A 20,905-nucleotide genomic window follows, 5' to 3' on the forward strand; every position below is an offset into this window, starting at 1 on the left:
ACAAAATCGTAGTAAAAGGACTTGTTGGGGATATAATTATTTACGTAAGCCGCCCAGGAAGGGCCGGGTTACGTAAAGAGAAACCCATCTGAAGCCCAAGACCAAGATGTGAAGATGGCGGTTCAGTAAAGGGTCTAAAGGCCCACAGACGATTTAGGGCCCATGGTGATAAACCGCCATGAGGGCGCGACTTGTATTGTAAGGTAGAAATAACTAGTCACCGAGCCGGACACTGTTTATGAGCCAGCCGGGACTCTGTAAGCCGTAGGGCGTCGACCCGTGTATATAAGGGGACGACCCGCTGGTGGCTTAGGGACAGAAGAAACAAGAGATCGAGAACCGGGCATAGCGTATCTCGCTCCCTGGTCATCGAAACCTCAAGCAATTCCAACCCAACTAGACGTAGGCCTTCCTTCACCGTAAGGGGCTGAACTAGTATAAACCTTGCGTGTCCTTTGTCCCGATTAACCCCTTTAAGCTTCCTAGCTGCGATGGCTCCACGATCAAGTCCTTGCAAGAGGACATCTGCCGTGACAATTCCACGACAGTTGGCGCCCATCGTGGGGCCAGCACACGGTGGATTTGAGTTCTTAAAGAGCAGCTTCGAAGGGCTCAAGGGATACGCAGTTGGCCGGATGACCAAGAGTCGTCGCGGCAAGATCTACATCGACGACGAAGGCTGAGGCCCCGACGCCGACTCAATTGAGTATGGCTACCGGGTCCCCTTTGGCGGAATTCACGTCTTCATCGGCCGGATTGGTGAGCCGGGCCCTGAGCCGGACAGCTGCACCGACCTCGTCGAGACGGTTCAGCGTGCGAAACCCGCCCGAGCTCAACCCGTCGTGAAGCGTGCCTTTGTGGGTTGCATCCATGGAGGTGAACTTCCTGAAGGATCTGAAGGTGATGGTTAGCTGGCCGTCCTCTCTGACGGTGATTCATCCGCCGGCTCAACAGATTTGCTGTATCAAGTTCAAGATGGTGTGCTTGGGGGTTGTTCCGATGGCAGCACTATTCCGGACCTCTCAGAGTCGCCAAACTAGGCAGGAGTCTTCATGGCTGGTACTCTACCCGGCCAAAATTCTATGGCCTCAGCGGCGATAACGTCCGGGTTAGGAGCAGCCGGGGCAGGAGGCCCCGTGCGCTCACCGGCTCAGGTGCCGATGGATCTCATGGATAAGCTTACGGCTTTGTTAACTGTTACAGTCATCCCTGCATACCAATCTGAGTATGAGGCAGAGGTGGCACAGGTTCGCGACGAGATCGCCCGAGTCAAGGAAACCTTAGCAGCTGAGGATGCTAGATTAGCAGCAGAGCGGGCGGCTTTGGACGTACGGGCGCAGCAACTTCAGGTAGAGGCCTTGCAGCTCACGTTGAGCTTAAACACATCTAATGAGGTAATGAGGAGGAGACATCAGAAAACTCAGTCCCGCTTACCTCAGAATTATGATCCTCGGAATCTCTTTGCTACACCCGGGGCCGGCCCAAGTAACCCGCCAGGTGCGAATCAGCTTATTACATCCGGAGCGGGAGGTCCAGTCCAGCCTCAGGGGATGGCACCTCCTCACGGCAATATGGCACCGCCCAATTACGTACCAATACCACAGGATCACTTCTCCAACCCCATGGAGAACTTAATCGCAGCGTCAGCATGTTTGGCAGCTCTCCTAGTAGATGGGGATGATCCGACGGCGGTGGAAACCCGGAAGATCAGAGAACTTGTCCAAACAGCCCTGGCTCAGCAAGAGACCTACTCCTACAGCCGGGATATGATTCACTCGACTCCTCCGCCCTGGTTAGCCCCGCCTCGTCAAAATCGGAGCCCGAGTTACAGTAGACACATGGAGTCAGAGGCCTTGTCAAGTAACTCTCAACGCCGGAACCAGCCCGGCGGGTATAACCCCGTTCAGGATCGGATACGTCAGGAGGACGAGCGGGCGGCTCAGCTAGTGGCTCAGCTAGCATCCCAACAGAACTCACCGGCTTACCCGACGACTTCCGTTGAGGCGGGAGTTGCTACTAGAACCGGAGGAGTTCCTTGTCTGGTACTGGCTCTACGTAATGTACGTCTGCCCAAGGATTTCAAGGGACCTCAGAAGGTGCCAAATTATACGGCCGATTTACAGCTGGGGCATGGATTGAAAGTTATGAGATGGCTATGGAGCTGCTGGAGGTTAGTGATGAAGCGATGGCTAAATATTTCACCATGATGTTGGACGGAACGGCCCGTTCTTGGTTAAAGGGTTTGCCACCCAACTCCATTAGTTCATGGGCGGAGCTAAAGGCCCGTTTCATCCAGAACTTCAAGGATACTTGCAAGCAGTCTATGTCAATTGTGGATCTGACAAATTGTAAGTAGGAAGAAGGTGAATCTACGACTCATTGGGTGCACCGGGTCAAAGATATAATACATTCGTCTGATAAGATGGATGCCGGCTCAACAGTTCTCATGCTGGAGAAGAATTGCCGCTTTGAGCCTCTAAGACAGAAGCTGGGGCGCCTTAAGCGTGATTGCAACGATATGGGGACGCTGATGGCGGCTTTAGTCAAGTATGCCGATTCTGATAGTACCAAGGACCCCGCGTCTGATGATGAAAAGACGAGGAAGGGAAAGAAGAACGGTAATGGAAAGGGTCAGCAGCATAACCCAGCAAGTCAAGGAGGCAATAAGCGTAAGGCGGATGGTAACCCGGAATTTGTGGCCAATGCACAGGGTAACAATCAGAAGCGCAAAGGGAAGCCGCCCCGGTTTGGTGGGTCAGGACCGTCTCTTGAGCAACTACTCAATGAGCCCTGCCCAAAATACGGCACCCGGGAACGACCAGCGACTTATTTATGGAAGGATTGCGCAATCATGAAAGCTTTCAAGAATTCTAATACGTTTGATGGCAATCAAGGCCCAAGCGGCGGCTCAGGAGCCGGCGGCTCTCATGGCCCGGGCGGTGGTTCAGGATCCGGTTTTCAGGGAAACCAGGGTGGTTATAATCAACAGCAGTCTGGTCAAGGAGGTCAGCAGCAGCAGCAGTCGGGTTATCAGAGCCATCCAAAACAGTTAAACAGTGGGCAGTATCATGTATTCACCAGAAGTTTGTGTAAACGTGATCAGAAAGTTCATAAGAGGGCTGTGAATTCTGTTGAACCGGCTGTCCCTCGTTACTTGAGGTGGTCGGAATAGCCTATTGTCTGGAGCAGGGAGGATCACCCTCCCCGGGTTGATAATTCGGGTCAACTGGCCCTAGTGGTGGCACCGCAGGTTGGTGGGTATAAATTTACTAAGGTGCTCATGGATGGAGGTAGCAGCATCAACATCCTCTATTACGAGACCTTTCGGCGCATGGGCTTAACTGACAAGAATTTAAAGACTTCCAACACCGTATTCCATGGAGTGGTGCCCGGTAAGTCGGCGTATCCTGTGGGCAAGATTGAGCTAGAGGTGGCCTTCGGAGACGAGCATGATTCTAGGGCGGAAAAGTTAACTTTTGAAGTGGTCAAAATCAAGAGTCCATATCACGCTTTGTTCGGGCGGCCGGCCTATGCCAAGTTCATGGCACGACCGTGTTATGTTTATCTACAGCTCAAGATGTCGGGTTACAAGGGTACCATCACTGTGCATGGAAGCCGAAAGGTGGCCCTGGAGTGTGAAGAAGGCGATGCGGCTTACGCCGAGTCTGTCTGTGCAGCAGAGGAGCTCAAATTTTATTAAGATAACGTTGACCCGGCGGATATGACTTCTCTCAAGAAGCCGACTACGGAGCATGACCCGGCCATGAAGTTTAAATCGGCTGCAGAGACTAAGCTTGTTGATTTTACTCTAGGCGATTCATCTAAGCAATTCAGCATCAGTGCCAACTTGGATCCTAAATAGGAAAACGCGCTCATCGAGTTCATCCGTGAGAACCGGGACATCTTTGAATGGAAACCTTCTGACATGCCAGGTGTACCGAGAGGACTTGCTGAGCACACTCTTAATATTGATCCGAAGTATAAGCCGGTCAGGCAGTTTCTGCGGTGATTCAATGAAGAGCGACGAAAAGCTATAGGAGAAGAGGTCGCCCGGCTCTTGGCGGCTGGGTTTATTGTCGAAGTTTTTCACCCGGAGTGGTTGGCTAACCCGGTACTCGTACTCAAGAAAAATGGCACCTGGCGGATGTGTGTGGATTACACGGACTTAAATAAGGCTTGTCCGGCTGATCCTTTTGCCCTCCCCGTATTGATCAAATCATTGATGCTACGGCAGGTTGTGCGCGTTTGAGCTTTTTGGATGCTTATTCTGGTTATCATCAGATCAAGATGGCAGTTAAGGACCAGGAGAAGACGACTTTCATCACCCCATTTGGAGCCTTCTGCTATGTGTCTATGCCTTTTGGGCTCAAGAGTGCCCAGGCAACTTATCAACGGTGTGTACAGAATTGTCTCCACAATCAGATTGGGCGCAATGTTCATGCCTATGTGGATGACATAGTAGTGAAATCCAGAGAGGTGGAAACCTTGATATCTGATCTCAGAGAAACCTTTGACAATCTCCGGGTTTACAAAATGATGCTTAACCTGGAGAAGTGTGTATTTGGTGTGCCTGCAGGCAAGCTTTTGGGATTCTTGGTCTCAAACAGGGGCATCGAGGCTAATCCGGAGAAGATTAAGGCAATCACTTCTTTGGCTAAACCGGCATGTATTAATGATGTTCAGCGATTGGCGGGTCGTGTTGCTGCTTTAAGCCGGTTCATAAGCCGGTTAGGTGAGAAGGCCCTACCGCTGTACCAATTAATAAAGAAGGCAGATACCTTTGTCTGGAGTGATGCTGCTAATGCTGCTTTTGAGGATTTGAAGAGGCAGTTATCTGAGCCGCCATTTCTTGCGGCTCCCATTGACAAAGAGCCTTTGCTGTTATATGTGGCTGCTAATTCACGAGCCGTCAGTGTGGCAATTGTAGTAGAGCGCAAGGAGGCTGGTAAGGAACATCCAGTTCAACGGCCGGTTTATTATGTCAGTGAGGTACTCATCGAGTTAAAACAAAGATATCCTCATTGGCAGAAACTTGTTTACGGGGTGTTCATGGCAAGCCGAAAGCTGAAGCAGTACTTCCAAGGTCACCCTATCACTTTGGTAAGTTCTACCCCCTTGGGAGACATTATTCAGAACAGAGAGGCTACAGGACGAGTCACCAATTCCCTCTCCAGGGAAGGCTTGCAGAAGCTCTCACCCATGTGGGAGGGCCCATTCAGGGTCGTTCACATCACCAGGCCTGGCGTCGTGCGCTTGCAGACGCAAGAGGGGACACCTATCCAAAACGCTTGGAACATCCAGCACCTCTGGAGTTCTACCCATGAGGCAAGGCCCAAAGCTTGAGAAGCAAGGCCCAGAGCCTGTGAAGCAAGGCCCGATGCCTGTGAAGAATCGCCGCCCGTGACACTCTCACGTAATAATGAGTTGGGGCTGTACATGCCCCGGAATCTCAGGAGCGCCGGCCTCAGGCCCTAGGGCTCCCTCCCATGGCTAGTGGACAGCACTTAGCTCCGCGCTGGTGAGAAGACTCGAAGACTAGATTAGGTGCCGGACGCGGCTTTTCATTTGCTTTCTGTAGGTGGCTTGCTTTTCCTTAATTGAGTTTGCCTTTGGTGTTCCTTGCTGATTTGGTTCCTTCGCCTTTTACCGCGTTTCGCGGCTCTGGTTCACCCGTGATCTCTCTCTCGCGCGCATACCTCGCGAGGGGGCTAGGCAGGTGCCCTCGCGAGCTTTTCCTTCTCTATGCCTTCTCGCGAGTCACCCTCATTCGAGCCTGGAAGCTGGCGCAACTCTCTTAAATCCGTGCCCCTCGGGTACCGCGATGCAAAGCGCCAAGTCAAGGTTCGGGTGGACGGCAAAATCCTCTAGCGCACCCCCTAACAAATTCTTGCAGTTCCTGAGCAAACCCAGATATCTCGTGAAGGAAGGGGCGTCGCAAACACGCCAGGTTAGGTTATCTCTGCGCAAAATAATAGCATGGCATGGAAATAACACGCACATTGCATTAACCAAGAACCATAGTTCGATACACGCCCCTCTGGGCCCATACTGGTTTCATTTTCTGGTGCAGGGAAAGAAAGGAAAAAACCAAACAAAGCAGCATTTCAACAATCTGCGGGGGCAGGCCCTTAGCGACGCCCAAGCCTAGCCAGACCCCTCCTCGCGCTTCACGGAGGCGCGGCGACGAGATGACCCGCTGCCTCCTTCGAAGCGAGCGCGGCGGTGCGGCGACTGATCATAGCCACTACTGCTAGAGCCGTCATAGGAGGGAGAGCCGCCGTAGCTGGAGGAGATGTGGTCGCCGCTGAGGGCAGGCTCGCCCTCAACCTCGTCACGACCGTCGCCAAGGCCGAGCACCTCCTCGCTATGGTTCGTCTCGGGGCAGCACCCAGCGCGGAGGCCATCTTCCCCGAACACCCTCACGTAGAGGGTCGACCCGCCGTCATACTTGAAGTGGAGCGTGCACCGCCTGCCCAGGCCGTGCGCGCGGGCAAACGTTTGCTAGCCGCGGGCCAGGGCTATGTTGCCCGCAGCAGAAGTCTTGACCGCGGCCCAGGAGGCCTTGCTGCAGCAACCATCTGCCTGCAACCAGAGCCCCCCCCCTGGACCAGGGGCCGGCAGCTCATCGACAAAGAAGCGCGGAAGCTGGAGCCAGTTGTCGGCCGGGTTTTCCGACCAAACAACGAACTCCGACGACGCCTCCGCTGAATGGAAGCGCGGGCGGGGAGGCCTTGCCAACATCGCGCACCTCCCCCCGTCAATTGGACCGCCACGGTTGGGACGGCCCCCTCCGCGTGCCGTGGCGCCGCCTCGACGGTGGGCCATGGTGGGTGTCGGTGTCAAAACCGGCGGATCTCGGGTAGGGGGTCCCGAACTATGCGTCTAGGCCGGATGGTAACAGGAGGCAAGGGACACGAAGTTTTACCCAGGTTTGGGCCCTCCCGATGGAGGTAAAACCCTATGTCTTGCTTGATTAATATTGATGATATGGATAGTACAAGAGTAGATCTACCACGAGATCGGAGAGGCTAAACCCTAGAAGCTAGCCTATGGTATGATTGTTGTTGTTTATGTTGTCCTACGGACTAAAACCCTCCAGTTTATATAGACACCGGAGAGGGTTAGGGTTACACAAAGTCAGTTACAATGGTAGGAGATCTGCATATCCGTATCGCCAAGCTTGCCTTCCACGCCAAGGAAAGTCCCTTCCGGACACGGGACGAAGTCTTCAATCTTGTATCTTCATAGTCCAGGAGTCCGGCTGAAGGTATAGTCCGGCTATCCGAACACCCCCTAATCCAGGACTCCCTCAGTAGCCCCCGAACCAGGCTTCAATGACGATGAGTCCGGCGCGCAGATTGTCTTCGGCATTGCAAGGCGGGTTCTCCTCCAAATTCCGTGTACCTGTTGAATAAAGTCTGGTTTCTTGTAGATGTTGTGCTCCTTGGCTTCTACGCACAATAATGGTCGTTTCCCACGTGTCAAACGAATATGAAAAGTCTGAGTGTTTTTACATTCACACCCCTAGCCGCGTAAATGAGCTGCCCTATTTAAGGGGACGAGGATTTAGATCCAAACCACATCTTCCCCCCTTCGCGAGTGTTCATCAGAGCGCATCCGACAAAGGTCCATTCCACCATGGCCAACCATCGCAACTCCTCCGTTCGCCCTTCCAGCCCTCAGCCTGGATATTGGGAGAGATGCTCCGTCCCGCATAGCGAGCTAGTGACGCTCCAGACCAAGTGATTTCTCCCCCCGACCTATATGATCCCGGTTTGAGTCGGTCTTGCCATCTATAACGGCGGAAAGCAAGCGGAGAGTGCCCCTAATCCCTCCAAAGGAGAGCGGGTATGCATCGTCCCTTATTTAATAAGGGGGATCGGGTTTCCAATCCATCCATTTCTCCGGGGGCTGCTGGAGTTCTACGGCCTCCAGCTACACAATCTCACGCCTGCCTCCGTATTGCATATTGCAGGCTTCGTAGCCCTCTGCGAGATGTTTTTGGGTGTCGAGGCTCATTTCGGGCTATGGAAAAGGTTATTCTGTCTTGTGCCCCGCTCTAAGGAGGGGTCAATGTATCAAGTGGGCGGAGCCGAAGTGTGGCGCATCGCCAGGACCGGATATCTGTCCGGAACCCCAAAGAAGGCGTCCGAAGACTGGCCCTCGGAATGGTTTTATATAGAGGATGTCCCGCTGCCGAATCCTGTCCGGATCAGCCTCCCTGAATTCGATAGTGCTCCCTTAAAGAAGCGCCTAAGCTGGCGTCCACGGAGCCCTCAAAGGGAAAGTGACAGGGACATCATTTACCTGATGGGCCGGATAAGATTATTAGCCCATTCCAGACTGACCATGATCGGGGTTATGGCCGAATGCATCATGCGGGGGGTGCAGCCGCTTCAGTACAGAAGCCACCCCATGTAGGACTTCAACGGGGAGGACGACGCCACCCGCTACGGCCGTAAGGGGCCGGATTCAGCTGCCGCTCTACTGAAGATCTTGTCCACTTTGTACAAGGGAGAAGAGGAGGAATTTCTCCGCGTCAACCCATAGGGTGGATTCTCTATGCACAATCCCCCAAGCTGGGTAAGCGATCACATTTACTTGCCCATCCGTTTTGTATTCCCATTGTTAAATATTTAGTCTAATGACTTCAACGCAGGAACTGCGCCGGGCTGTTAAGGAAATAAACAGCCCTCCTCCACAACCCGAGGACCCAGGACGGTCCCTCGACCCGGCCTCTCAAGTGGATCCGGACATATCTGTGGAGATGATCGATGGAGTGTTTCATCAATTGAGCAAGGACAACGCCTTGGTGGCCATTACGGCCGATTACCCAGGGCTAATCCCGGCCTCCCAGGTAACTGAGATCGAAGTCCCAGTACCTTGAATAGGTGTCCGCCCTCTCGTGCTTTCAGTTTCTTGATTACAACCGAGCTTTGAAGGGGAGGTTTTTGAGACGGGAGGCCGAACCTGCGGCGGCAAGCCAACGAGGGGCCGTAGGGCCCTGTGGGTAAAAAAGAGGCGCAATCCGGACCGAGGTGTCAGCGCAAAGGTATGGCACGCCCCCTTATCCCAGGTGTTACACCTGCGAGGCATATTAACACTCGTGCTCTCTTCAGGACAAAGAGACCTCGCCGGACTATACCCGAAGAGGCTGCCAACCGCGCCTCCACCAGCCAGGCTCCAAAGCCTGGTCCGGAGGCGGAGGAGAACACAAGGCGCACACCGGACGCTCCTCCGATGGAGGATGTGGACAGGTTGTCTGCCACCAACTCTGAGGTGGAGAGTGCCATGAACCACAGGCGTCGCCGGACAATTCTTCGCGATGCTTGTTTCTCCCAAGAGGCATTAGATGCCTTTAATTCGGGAGATGCATACCTCCGTGCCGCTCAAAATGGTCTAGCCAGAGCCACGGAGCAATATGTAAAAGACATACGGGTAAGAAAATTTTGGTAATTATATATATATACCCGTAGCCCCCAAGACTTGAAACAGTTAGAATAACTGATTTAAGGATCATTTGTTATGCAGGTTCTTACAGAAAAGAATTCCCTACTGTCCAAGGAGCTGGAAGAGTGCAAAGCCCAACTTGAGGCCGCACTAGCCGCGGTAGGGGAGCCCAAGGAGACCCCCTCTGGTAATATACACTTCGAAAGATAAGTATTTTGCAAAGCACGACATGGGTGCGAATCTGACAAATGAAATTGCAGATGGCGCCGGATTGAATCCGGAAAGGCGACACCTCCTACACCAGCTAAAGGCTGGTGAGAAGGTGCTGACAAAGGTGAGGCGGGAGAAGAACGATCTCCAAGATGCCAACACCAAGCTGGGCGTCGAGCTGAAAGATGTTCGTGCCCAGCTGTCAGACTCCGTTAAGGAGAATCAACGGCTTCGGCGCGACATATTTAGTAAGTGCTTGAACGAACCTTTGAAAGAAAGTTCGGCGGGGAAGTCGACTAACAGAGCAATGTCTGTAGGTGTGCTAACAGGTCGTCCTGCAGAGGAGATGCCCGGTTCTACGGGTGACCTTCTTCCCGAGCTCTCGCAACTGCTCGATCGAGTTCGGCAGGCGATGCAAGGCGTCGCCCAGGCCCCGTGGCCATCCATCTCCATGCCCGAAGGTCTTGGAGAGCTTGCGGAGAAGTTAAAGGGAGTACGGCGGCGCTTCCGATTGTGGAAGATATCGGCCTGCCGTCAAGGCGCTAGGGAGGCCTGGGCCATGGTGAAGACGTGGTACACAAAGGCTGACCCCAACCACATGGCCGAGGTCGGTCCTGTAGGGCCCGATGGGAAGGAGATCCCTGTAAGCTTAGTATACGGCCAAGTAGAGTTGGCCGCAAAGTATTCCCAGCAGGACTATAAATTAGACAGCCTGTTAGATGGTATTGAAGAGGAATACAATCAGTCAAAATGACTATGTAATTTAATTGACATTTATAATGCCTTCTAGCCGGATTGTAGATCATTTGTCATGGCCGACCTTTTCGCTTCAGCCTCGGGACCTGACGGTCCGGAGTGTGTCCAAATTCCCATGCGGTTATATAGGAACCGGGGAATGCATGGAGACCAGGCGTAGGGGTCATTAGTGCGTGAACAGACAAGTGCCCGACTAGTTATGTTATATTACATGGTTAGTAAGAAACATCTTCCAGGGAGAATAGTTCCGTTAGGGGTTCCTTTCCCTGGGAGGCATGCCCTAAAGTGCATGTCCATGCTGCGAAAAGAAATGCAGGAAAAAATCTGGGGGCGTATAGATAAATAAAAAAAGATCATCTTTAGTTCACCGACTGAATATTCCCTTAAGAACGCTAGCTTTCGGCTTCACCCAGTCTGAGGTACACGTCCGGCTGACCCGGCAGTAACAATCGCAGAGGTGCTCCCTTTACCACCTAGCCGAACAATCGGGAACGTAGGGGTAAGCACAGGAGCCAGGCAACCCAGCTTGGCCAAAACTTAAGTCATATCGATGCATATAATGGTGAATAAAAGGTACATGCGGAAGTGTGACACATGTGTTGGGCATGAAGCCTGTATAAATAAGCTTCTGTTTAAAGAAGCCCCCAGGTTTAATGAGAGCGGATAGCGCGTCACTTTATGAGCCTTTAAAGGCTATAAGAGAGAGGGAGAGAAGAAGAGGAATGTAAGACAGAAAGTATATAAAAAATGGGCAGAGGAAGGAGATGAACACAGAGTCCGGCGCTAGGCATAGAATCTTCGGAGACGGGCTGCGTTCCATGGGTTCAGCTCGAGTCGGTTATCCGATGCATCTCGCAGGCGGTACGCTCCACCAGTCAGGACTTGGTTAATTATGAAGGGACCTTCCCACTTGGGCTTGAGTTTGTCCTTTTTCTTGTCCGGTAGTCGTAGAACTAATTCGCCAACGTTGTAATTTTTGGCCCGTACTTCTCTGCTTTGGTATCTTCGAGCCTGCTGTTGATAGAATGCGGAACAAGCTTTTGCCACGTCACGCTCCTCCTCCAATGCGTCCAAGCTGTCCTGCCGATCGAGCTCGGCTTCTCTTTCTTCGTACATGCGCACTCGAGGTGAGTCATGAATTATGTCGCAAGGTAAAACTGCCTCTGCGTCGTACACCATAAAGAATGGTGTGTATCCGGTGGTGCGATTCGGCGTGGTCCACAGCCCCCAGAGTACGGAGTCAAGCTCCTCTACCCAGTGCGTGTTAGATTCCTTGAGGGACCGCACTAATCTGGGTTTGATGCCGCTCATGATGAGACCATTTGCATGTTCGACCTGGCCGTTAGTTTGTGGGTGATAGACGGAAGCATAATCGAGCTTGATGCCCATGTTTTTGCACCAGAGTTTTACCTCGTCGGCCGTAAAGTTCGTGCCGTTATCCGTGATGATGCTATGGGGGACGCCGTAACGGTGTACAACCCCGGATATGAAGTCTATCACCGGTCCGGATTCGGCTGTCTTAACAGGCTTGGCTTCTATCCATTTGGTGAACTTATCCACCATGACCAGTAAGTATTTTTGCTTGTGGGTTCCGCCTTTAAGGGGTCCAACCATGTCAAGCCCCCAGACCGCGAAGGGCCAAGTGATGGGGATAGTTTGGAGGGCGGTGGGTGGCATATGGCTTTGGTTTGCAAAGAGCTGGCAACCGGTGCATCGTTAGACTATGTCCTGGGCGTCTGCCCGGGCCGTCGGCCAATAAAAGCCTGTATGGAAGGCCTTGCTTACAAGGGACCGAGCTGCCGCGTGATGACCGCCGAGTCTGGCATGAATTTCAGCCAGGAGGTTCCGCCCTTCCTCTTCGGAGATGCACCTTTGAAGGACTCCGGTAGTGCTTTTCTTATAAAGCTCTCCCTCGTGGACTTTGTAGGCTTTGGATCGCCGCACTATGCAGCGTGCCTCATTTTGGTCCTTGGGGAGTTCCTGCCTAGTAAGGTAGGCGAGGAATGGTTCCATCCACGGGGCGATAACGGCCATTATTACGTGGGCTGAAGGTGTTATTTCATTGGCAGAGCCTCCGATTGTGTCGCAGCGTGCTTGCGCGAGCGGCCACGACCGCGTTTGGGCACCGGGGAACCAAGGCCCCCGCGAGGGGCTTTTCCCTTCTCAGCGGCAGAGAACTTCCTTTGAGGCGCCATCGGGGGCACTGCAAGCAATGGAGCAAGGAGGAGGAAGCAAGCAAGGAAGAGATGGGAAACGGGGGCTCCGCCCCCTCCCCATTTATAGAAAGAGAAGGCCAACCGGCATCTCCCATGATCACAGGTAATGATGGTTTCCCTTGCATGTCGTAGGGACTTGTCAAGTCGTGCAGTTACCGAAGCAGTGTGGGGAAGTAGAGACGCCCACGTCCAATCAACCGCCACACGTCAACCGAGGCCGCAGGATTTTGGGGCCCGCGACGCTTCGAGCTTGACCCTTGGCTTCGCCGTGAAGCCAAGCCCGAGCGCACCTTGGGCCCGGGGGCTACTGTTGGCATCCTGGGAACGGGGGTCCCCAGACTTGCCTGCCTGCGGCCCGCGGCGTGGCTAAGCCAGCAGGCCGTACGGCCCATCTTCACCAACAAAGCGCCCAAGACCCTCGCGAGGGGCCAAGCCCCACGAGGCGGACGATGCAAGACCTGCTCTGGAGTGGCCTAGCTAGGCAGGCTCACGAGGAGCGGAGATATCAAGGTGAGGCGAACCTCACGAGGCTCTCGTGACGTGAGCCGTGACGATCGACACCAGGCGGGCGCCAGGAGGGCGCCAGCGCACACAACGTCCTTGTTTCCTCTTTGGTGCAAAGGTGGCAAGCACAACCGTGGAGTACCGAGGCCTCAGGCAAAGGTTGCCATTTCGGTGCAACAAGACCAAGACCATGGACTGCAAGACGGAGGCCATTGTGGAGCCCAGAACAGCGTCACCCCAGAACTTTGTGCAGGCGAAGACCACTTTTGTCAGGATAGCTTGTTTTAGCTGTCCCCCTTCAAATTAGCCCGCCATTGTTGGCTCCCTTCCCGCTCTATATTTGGGAAGAGGACCAGGGCCTCTATAAATAGGACTAGCCACCACAGTGGAGAAGGGACATCATCTTGGCTAGAGAGACCACCCCCACACACAAGCTCACCAAGCACAAGAACGCCTCAACCTTAGGAGGCCGTTCTTCCCTTGTATTGTTCATCATCAGCCCAAGAGGCAATCCATCACCACCACACTAGAGTAGGGTATTACACCACAAAGGTGGCCCGAACCAGTATAAACCTCGTGTCCTTCTGTGTTGTGAGTTCGTCGAGTTCGTCCGCGGGATCTTAGCGAGCTAGAGCGTAGATCGGTTGAAGGGAAAGACTTCGCGCGCACCCTAGTGTTCGAACCTTAAGGGTTTGCCGGAACCCCATACCCTGACACTGACAACTTATAGTTGAAAGCCAAGTCGGGTCAATAAACGCCGGTTTATCATAAAATATTATAAATCCCATCAAAAGAGAAAAACTTGGCAAATAAAAGCATAAAAACTTATATTCGAGGCTTTTCATGGGCTGCCAGGCCCCAAATCGAGGCTTTTCATGGGCTGCCAGGCCGCTGAGTTAAACCATTTTACAAAGCCTTTTAAGATGGAACTCAATCATTAACCAATCATCGTTTTAACTTTGACAAGTTCAGCGTCTATGAGATTGCCTTGTCAAATGTTCGGTGGGTCGTACCGGGTTTACCTGGGCAGAGTGACTTACTTAAGGAAGGCAGGATAACCCGGGGTTTTAGGTGCGTACACCTGGCTTCCAAGCCTGGCTTGATAGCCTATTACAAGGGTGCAGACTCTTAGTTCGTTGCGAAGCAAAGAGCCCCCAAGTAACTTCCCTGGTGGCCTTAAGCTGATCAAGAGGTGTAGCTATGAATAGGACCAAGCCCCCAAGTGATTTTCTTGGTGTCCTTACGCCGATCAAGAGGTGTAGCCATGGTTCGAATACGACCAAGCCCCCAAGTGATATATTTCTGAGCTGTGCTCCCCGGGTGCCTATGTTTGAGTTGTGCTGTGCAACAAACTCTCTTTGGTCCCTTTAATTTTTCTTGAGAACTCGAACTTGCGAGAGATTATTCTTTTGAACCGGAAATTCTTAAATTGGATATTGAGAGCTTCAAAGCTTTGTGGGAGACAACTTTCCCTTGAGCCGGATTTTAAACCGGAATCCTTCTTTTTAAACCAGAAATTTCCTGACGGCTTTTAATTTTGCACCAATATGGCGGTTCAGGGTCCTGCATTAGATACCTTTGCAAGCCAGAGTAATCGCTCCTTTAAAGAAAACAATATATAATATAAAAACATACTGGATGGATTTCACCTGATATGTTAGGCCTAAAATTATCCACCGCAGAGTTAATGATCACCCCGGTAAAGGCGGGCGAGTTGGCTGTAGGCGTGAACGATGAGTCAGTCGCGTATGTTGATGTAGTGGGGGCGGTGACTTGCTCACGTATCCGTCCAGCAGTACGGCACGGACAAGCACTAGTGCAAAAACAATATTGGCTTATGCCCCTTTGCCACACCTTTGTAATAAATAATGGTCCTGCGAAATAAAAATACCACAGACGAGAATGATTGTTTTTCAAACAATATAATATATACTGATAAGATTTATAGAAAGGATAACACCCGGTGTTTGTGAATCATAGATGATCTGGACGTAGACACCCGTAGATAACCTTTCTGTGCTGTCAGTGAATTCTGTTTGATCCTTATGTATGCATCCAAAGGATTTTCAACAACACCTGATCACTTTGACGTTTCATCCAACAACCCCCCTTTTTTCATACATGGTCTGATGCTTCATGTAGGAGGACCCTCTTTTTCTCTCACATGAGGTGAATGAGTCTCTTTTTTCAAACCCATATTTTGTGTTCTGATCCACATAGTGCTAATTGCCACACACTCGGTCGGCTGGATGCCCAATCTTCTCATGAAGTAGGTTGCTCTCTCCTCCGTTGCTTTTGCTAGGTCCTTGTGCATTGAATTTTTGTATATAGAAAAAAGGTTTAGATGCCAGCCCATGTGACGACAACGGTGTTGTGGGCGACTTGGGTATCCAGCCCTTTCTGCTTCCGTCTTTTCTGTCCTCGCGAAAGCAGCAGCAGGAGCACTCAAAGCCGGCCCATGACAACAGGCTCAGAGGTGAGGGCAAGGGTAGCTCAAAGTGACAGTTTGGAATGGAAGGAGATGCGCGAGGCATGGCTACAGCTTCAGCGGCGTCAGCAAAGGCCCGGGAGGCCGCGCATGCTACAGCTTGACACAGGTGTGGGCGACTCGTAGGCAGCAGCTGGATTTGGTGCCTCGTCGCAAGGTGAGCCGACAGCGACAGGCGGTGTTGCAGCCTCAATACTGGAGGCAGAGGTGAGCTGCCGATTTGGAACGGGCGGCTCCAGGCTTCTCCGGCGAGGAGAGATGGTGCAACGACACCACGACGGGCGGCTCAATCCGGTGTCGAACCAACGGGGGCAGCGAAATACAGGGTCAAACAGAATGTGGTCGTTGACTTGGTAGCTTGTTGATGGTGCGGTGAACTGGTCAGGGCGCGTAGGATGGTGGCTCGGAACAGGCACGAGGCATCCACCGCTGCTTGAGGGGTTGATGAATCCGGCGAGGCAGGGCCGCGCCGCAATGGCTCGGAGTCGGTTTACAGAGAAATGGAGCGAGGGTGACTCGCAGGTCGGCGACTTGAAGCGACTCGGCATGAAGCCCTCCCGGTGACACAGAGCAAGGCTGAAGCGGCGACGGCGGAGGTTGGCCGTCTCGCGGGCGGACTCGGCCCACAGGAGCGACGACGCCTCGGAGTAGGCGACAGCAGGTCGGTTTGACTCGGACGTAGCAACGACGGATCGACCACGGCGGGTTAAGGCCACGACGGATCGACCACGGCGGGTCAACCATGGCGGGTCAAGGTGAAGTGAGGGCGGCGACTCACGGCGGCCACGGCGCACGACAGAAGAGGACAAGGGCGCGGGTGCTGGCGGTAAACCAGCGCGCGTGGAAGGCGGCTCGTTTGGCGGAGTGGCCACGAGGAGGAAGGACGCAATCGATGAGGCATGGAGGTGCATGAGCCGGAGGCCGGGCCGGAGACGCGCAGGCCGGAGACCGCATGTGCGACGTGACTGCGTGGGCGTGCTTGCATGGGGATGAGTGCGGTTTGACGCGCGGTGATGGAGATGACCGGACCGCGTGAACGATAGCGGTTCAAGGCAAGCCCAGGTGGCAGTTTTGACAGAGGTGCCCGGCGCGGGGACAACTCGTCAGAGCTGATGTTTGACTGCTGCGGCTTCGAAGCAGGGGAACGAACCGGTGGTAACCCTCAGACAAGCAGCGGTTGTCGGGGCAGGAGGGATCGGCGAGTCACAGCATGCAGACCTGTGGCGGCACTCAGGCATGGTGAAAAGATGTTACAGCCCGTGGCCGGTATGGCGTCAGTATTTTCCCATGCTATACACAGCCACGTTGTGATGCTCTTGCCCTTGTTTGACCATCAGTAATAACTTTCCTACAAGCACGGAGACCTTGATTTTCTCCACCTGTACTGCTTCAAGTAGTACTAGTTTGTCATAATGAGAGGAATAGATTCCAACGCAGCCGTACGTCCACCTGATTTCTTTATACGATCTCCGAATTGGATTTGGATATGGACAACGAAACCGTAAGAACCTGTCGGTCTCGGCGATTTATACCTCAAATCGACTGATCTTTGCAATTCCTTCAATCAAGCTTCTAGTGGTAACTACAAGCAGGCACTTTTCCGGATCTACCTCGGGATAATCCTTGTATGAACCGATCTCAGACATACTAGCTTTTAGCTGACCATGGCAGTGCCCGATAAATTTCTTATTGATCTCAGCGACTTGTATTCTGTTGTTCTCGCCGATTTGTCGTGGCGCATCGATGCTGCCCTGACTTTTTAGAACTTAAATTTTACAGATCGTAAAGCCGGACCCATGAGCACAAAGCTGACGAGGATCCTTTTAAACCGGTGTTTCTTCATCTGAAAAAATTACGAATTTCTCTATCCCTGGGAGAGATTCCTCCAAGAACTCAACACCACCGTGCGCAAGCCCCAAAGTGGGCGCCAACTGTCATGGAATTGTCACGGCAGATGTCCTAGTGTGAGGACTTAGTCGTGAGGCCAACACATCTATATGGTAGCTTGAGAGGGGTTGAGCGGAATCGAGAGACGCAACGCAAGACAAGGATTTAGACAGCTTCGGGCCCCGGGAAATATCATCCGGTAACAACCCTACGTGATGTTTGTGGCTATGTCTTATTATCATCACGAGGGAGTCGCCGCATAAACCGGCTCTCCTCTTAGTTGTGTCTAACCCTAGAGATTATTTCCTTTTTCTCTCCCTCTTTGGGGAGCCCTGCCCCTCCTTATATATGTTGAAGGGGCGGGTTACATGTGGAGTCCTATTAGGATTAGGACTAGTCTATCTTCTAATACAAACCGGATACAAGTCCGGGTCTTGACTCCTTGTAAGGGAAATATTCCTCACACCTTTTCTCTTAAACCGTCCCACCATTAGCATAAACCGGCCTTCTGGGCCTTGGGCCTTGTCATCCGTTTGTCTCGCCCGTCGGGTTACCAGTGAGTCATAATGTTCAGTCAGGTTGCTTGTAAACCGTCTGGTCAGTGCGGGTCGCCGGTGAATCGCCAAGTCCGGCCGGGTTATACTTCCGGCCGGGTTACGCCGTGGGGTATATCCCCGACACTATGACTTTGCCATGCTTAATGCTTGTCACTAGGGCCCGAGTGCCATGATTCATATCTGAACCATTTATGTTTTCACCATTATATCTATGTTCTTGATCCAATCCTACAAGTTATATGCACCTATTACGTGTGATGATCCATAAACCCCAAGGTGGCAATAATTGGGAATACTTTCCGGTAATGAGCGTAGTTTGAGAAGTTCATGTATTCACTATGTCTTAATGCTTTGTTCCAGTTCTCTATTAAAAGGAGGCCTTAATATCCCTTCGTTTCCTTATGGTCCCCGCCGCCACGGGAGGGCAGGACAAAAGATGTCATGCAAGTTCTTTTCTAGAAGCACGTATGACTATTTGCGGAATACATGCCTACATTATATTGACAAACGGGAGCTAGTTCTGTGTCGCCCTAGGTTATAACTGTTATATGATGAATATCTGAAATCACCGATCCAATGCCTACGAGCTTTTCACATATTGTTCTTACTAAGTTACCACTATTGTTACTACTGTTACAACCGCAACAAAATTATTGCTACTGTTGTACGGCTCCTATTGCTGCTACTACTATTGCTATCACTATCAAACTATCATACTACTGTGCTACTAATTACTTTGTTGCAGATATTTAAGTCTCTAAGTGTGGTTGAATTGACAACTCAACTGCTAATACTAGGAAATATTCTTTGGATCCCCTTGTGTCGAATCAATAAATTTGAGCTGAATACTCTACCCTCGAAAACTGTTGCGATCCCCTATACTTGTGGGTTATCAAGACCTTTTTCTAGTGCCGTCGTCGAGGATCATAGCTATATTTTTTGAGTCACTTGGGATTTATATCTGTTGATCACTATGAAGAATCTAAAAGATACCAGAACAAAGATCGTTCCCTCTAACACGAGGGGAGGTAAGGAATTGCCATCTAGCTCTGCCCTTGATTCATCCTCTGTTTTGAGTAAGCTTGCAACACTAGCACATGCTATTAATCCTGATATGTCGCAAGTTATTGATGATGCTACTTCTGCTATGAATGATGCTATTGATGATGCTAGTACCATGCTTCATAAAGATGTGCCACTAGGTGAATTTCTTGATGAACAACTTGCTAGAGCTAAAGATATTGAGAATGCTGAAACTGATGAAATTACTGAAACTGATGAAGTCTTTGAAACTGAGAATTATGAAACACCTATTAGACCTAGCTCTCCTAGATTTGAATTGCCCGAGATATCTGAGGATTATGTTATGGACAGAGAGGTTGCTAGGGATTTTCTTGCTTGTAAGGATAGAGATGATCTTAAGAAATTATTGTGCAAGTTGAAAGAAAAATCTCTGAATGCTAGAATGAAATATGATCCTAAGTTTGCTACTTCACCTATCTTTATTATTGATAAGGATTATGAATTCTCCGTCAACCCAGAGTTGATTACTTTGGTTGAATCTGATCCTTTCCATGGCTATGAAACTGAAACTGTTGCGACACATCTTACTAAATTAAATGATATAGCCACCCTATTTTCCCATGAAGAGAAAAATTGCTATTACTATATACTTAAGTTATTTCCTTTCTCATTAAAGGGTGATGCTAAGATATGGTACAATACTCTTGCTTCTGGTTGTGTGCGTAGTCTCCAGGATATGATTTATTACTTCTTTGAAAAATATTTTCCTGCTCATAAGAAACAAGCTTCCTTATAAGAAATATTTAACTTTGTGCAAATTGAAGAAGAGAGTCTCCCACATGCTTGGTGGAGGCTTCTCTAATTACTTAATGCTTTGCCTGATCATCCTCTCAAGAAAAATAATACTTGATATCTTTTATAATGGACCAACTGATGCTTCTAGGGACCACCTAAATAGTTGTGTTGATTGTGATTTTAGGGAATGAACTGTTGAACAAGCTGAGGAATTATTAAATAGTATATTGAAGAATTATGATGATTGGACACTTCCTGAACCACCGCTGAAACCCACTCCGAAGAAGAGGGGTATTTTATTTCTCAGTTGTGAAGATATGCAAGAGGCAAAGAAATGTATGAAGGAAAAAGGTATTAAAGCTGAAGATGTTAAGAATTTATCACCTATTGTAGAAATACATGGTCTTGACACACCACCATAGGTGGTAGAGGTAAATTCTCTTTTAAAGTTTGATGGAGCCACTACTGCAGGATGCTGCTAACCCGACACTACAATCAGAGACCCTTCGACGAAACTGTGTGCCATGCAATAATCGCAAATGGTGATGTAAAAACCGTCAAAAAAGATGCAAAACGTTTGCGATGGTGGATACATCAAACACAGTTTGGATTTTAGTTGCGTGTGCGATGTGGGGCATACGGTTCTGTACAATGAAGTGTTTGTGATGAGGCAGAACAACAGAAATGGGCAGCCAGATGAATGTGTGTGCGATATACGACATACAGTTCACTCGGATAAACTATTTGTGATGAGGCAGAATAACAGAAATGGGCAGCCAGATGAAGGTGTGTGCGATATACGACATACAGTTCACTCGGATGAACTGTTTGTGACTAGGCAACACGAAAGAAACGGTCAGCCAGATCAAGGTGTGTGCGGTAGAGGGCAAACAGTTTACTCAGATGAACTGTTTGCATTGAGCCAAGATAACAAAAACGGTTCAATTTAACAAGATGTGTGTGGTTGCGGCAAACAGGTATGTAATCAGAAATGTGTGCGAAGACCGATAATAACATAG

The sequence above is a fragment of the Triticum dicoccoides genome, chromosome 7A (genome assembly GCF_002162155.2).
Source record: "Triticum dicoccoides isolate Atlit2015 ecotype Zavitan chromosome 7A, WEW_v2.0, whole genome shotgun sequence".
NCBI classification, from domain to species: Eukaryota; Viridiplantae; Streptophyta; class Magnoliopsida; order Poales; family Poaceae; genus Triticum; species Triticum dicoccoides.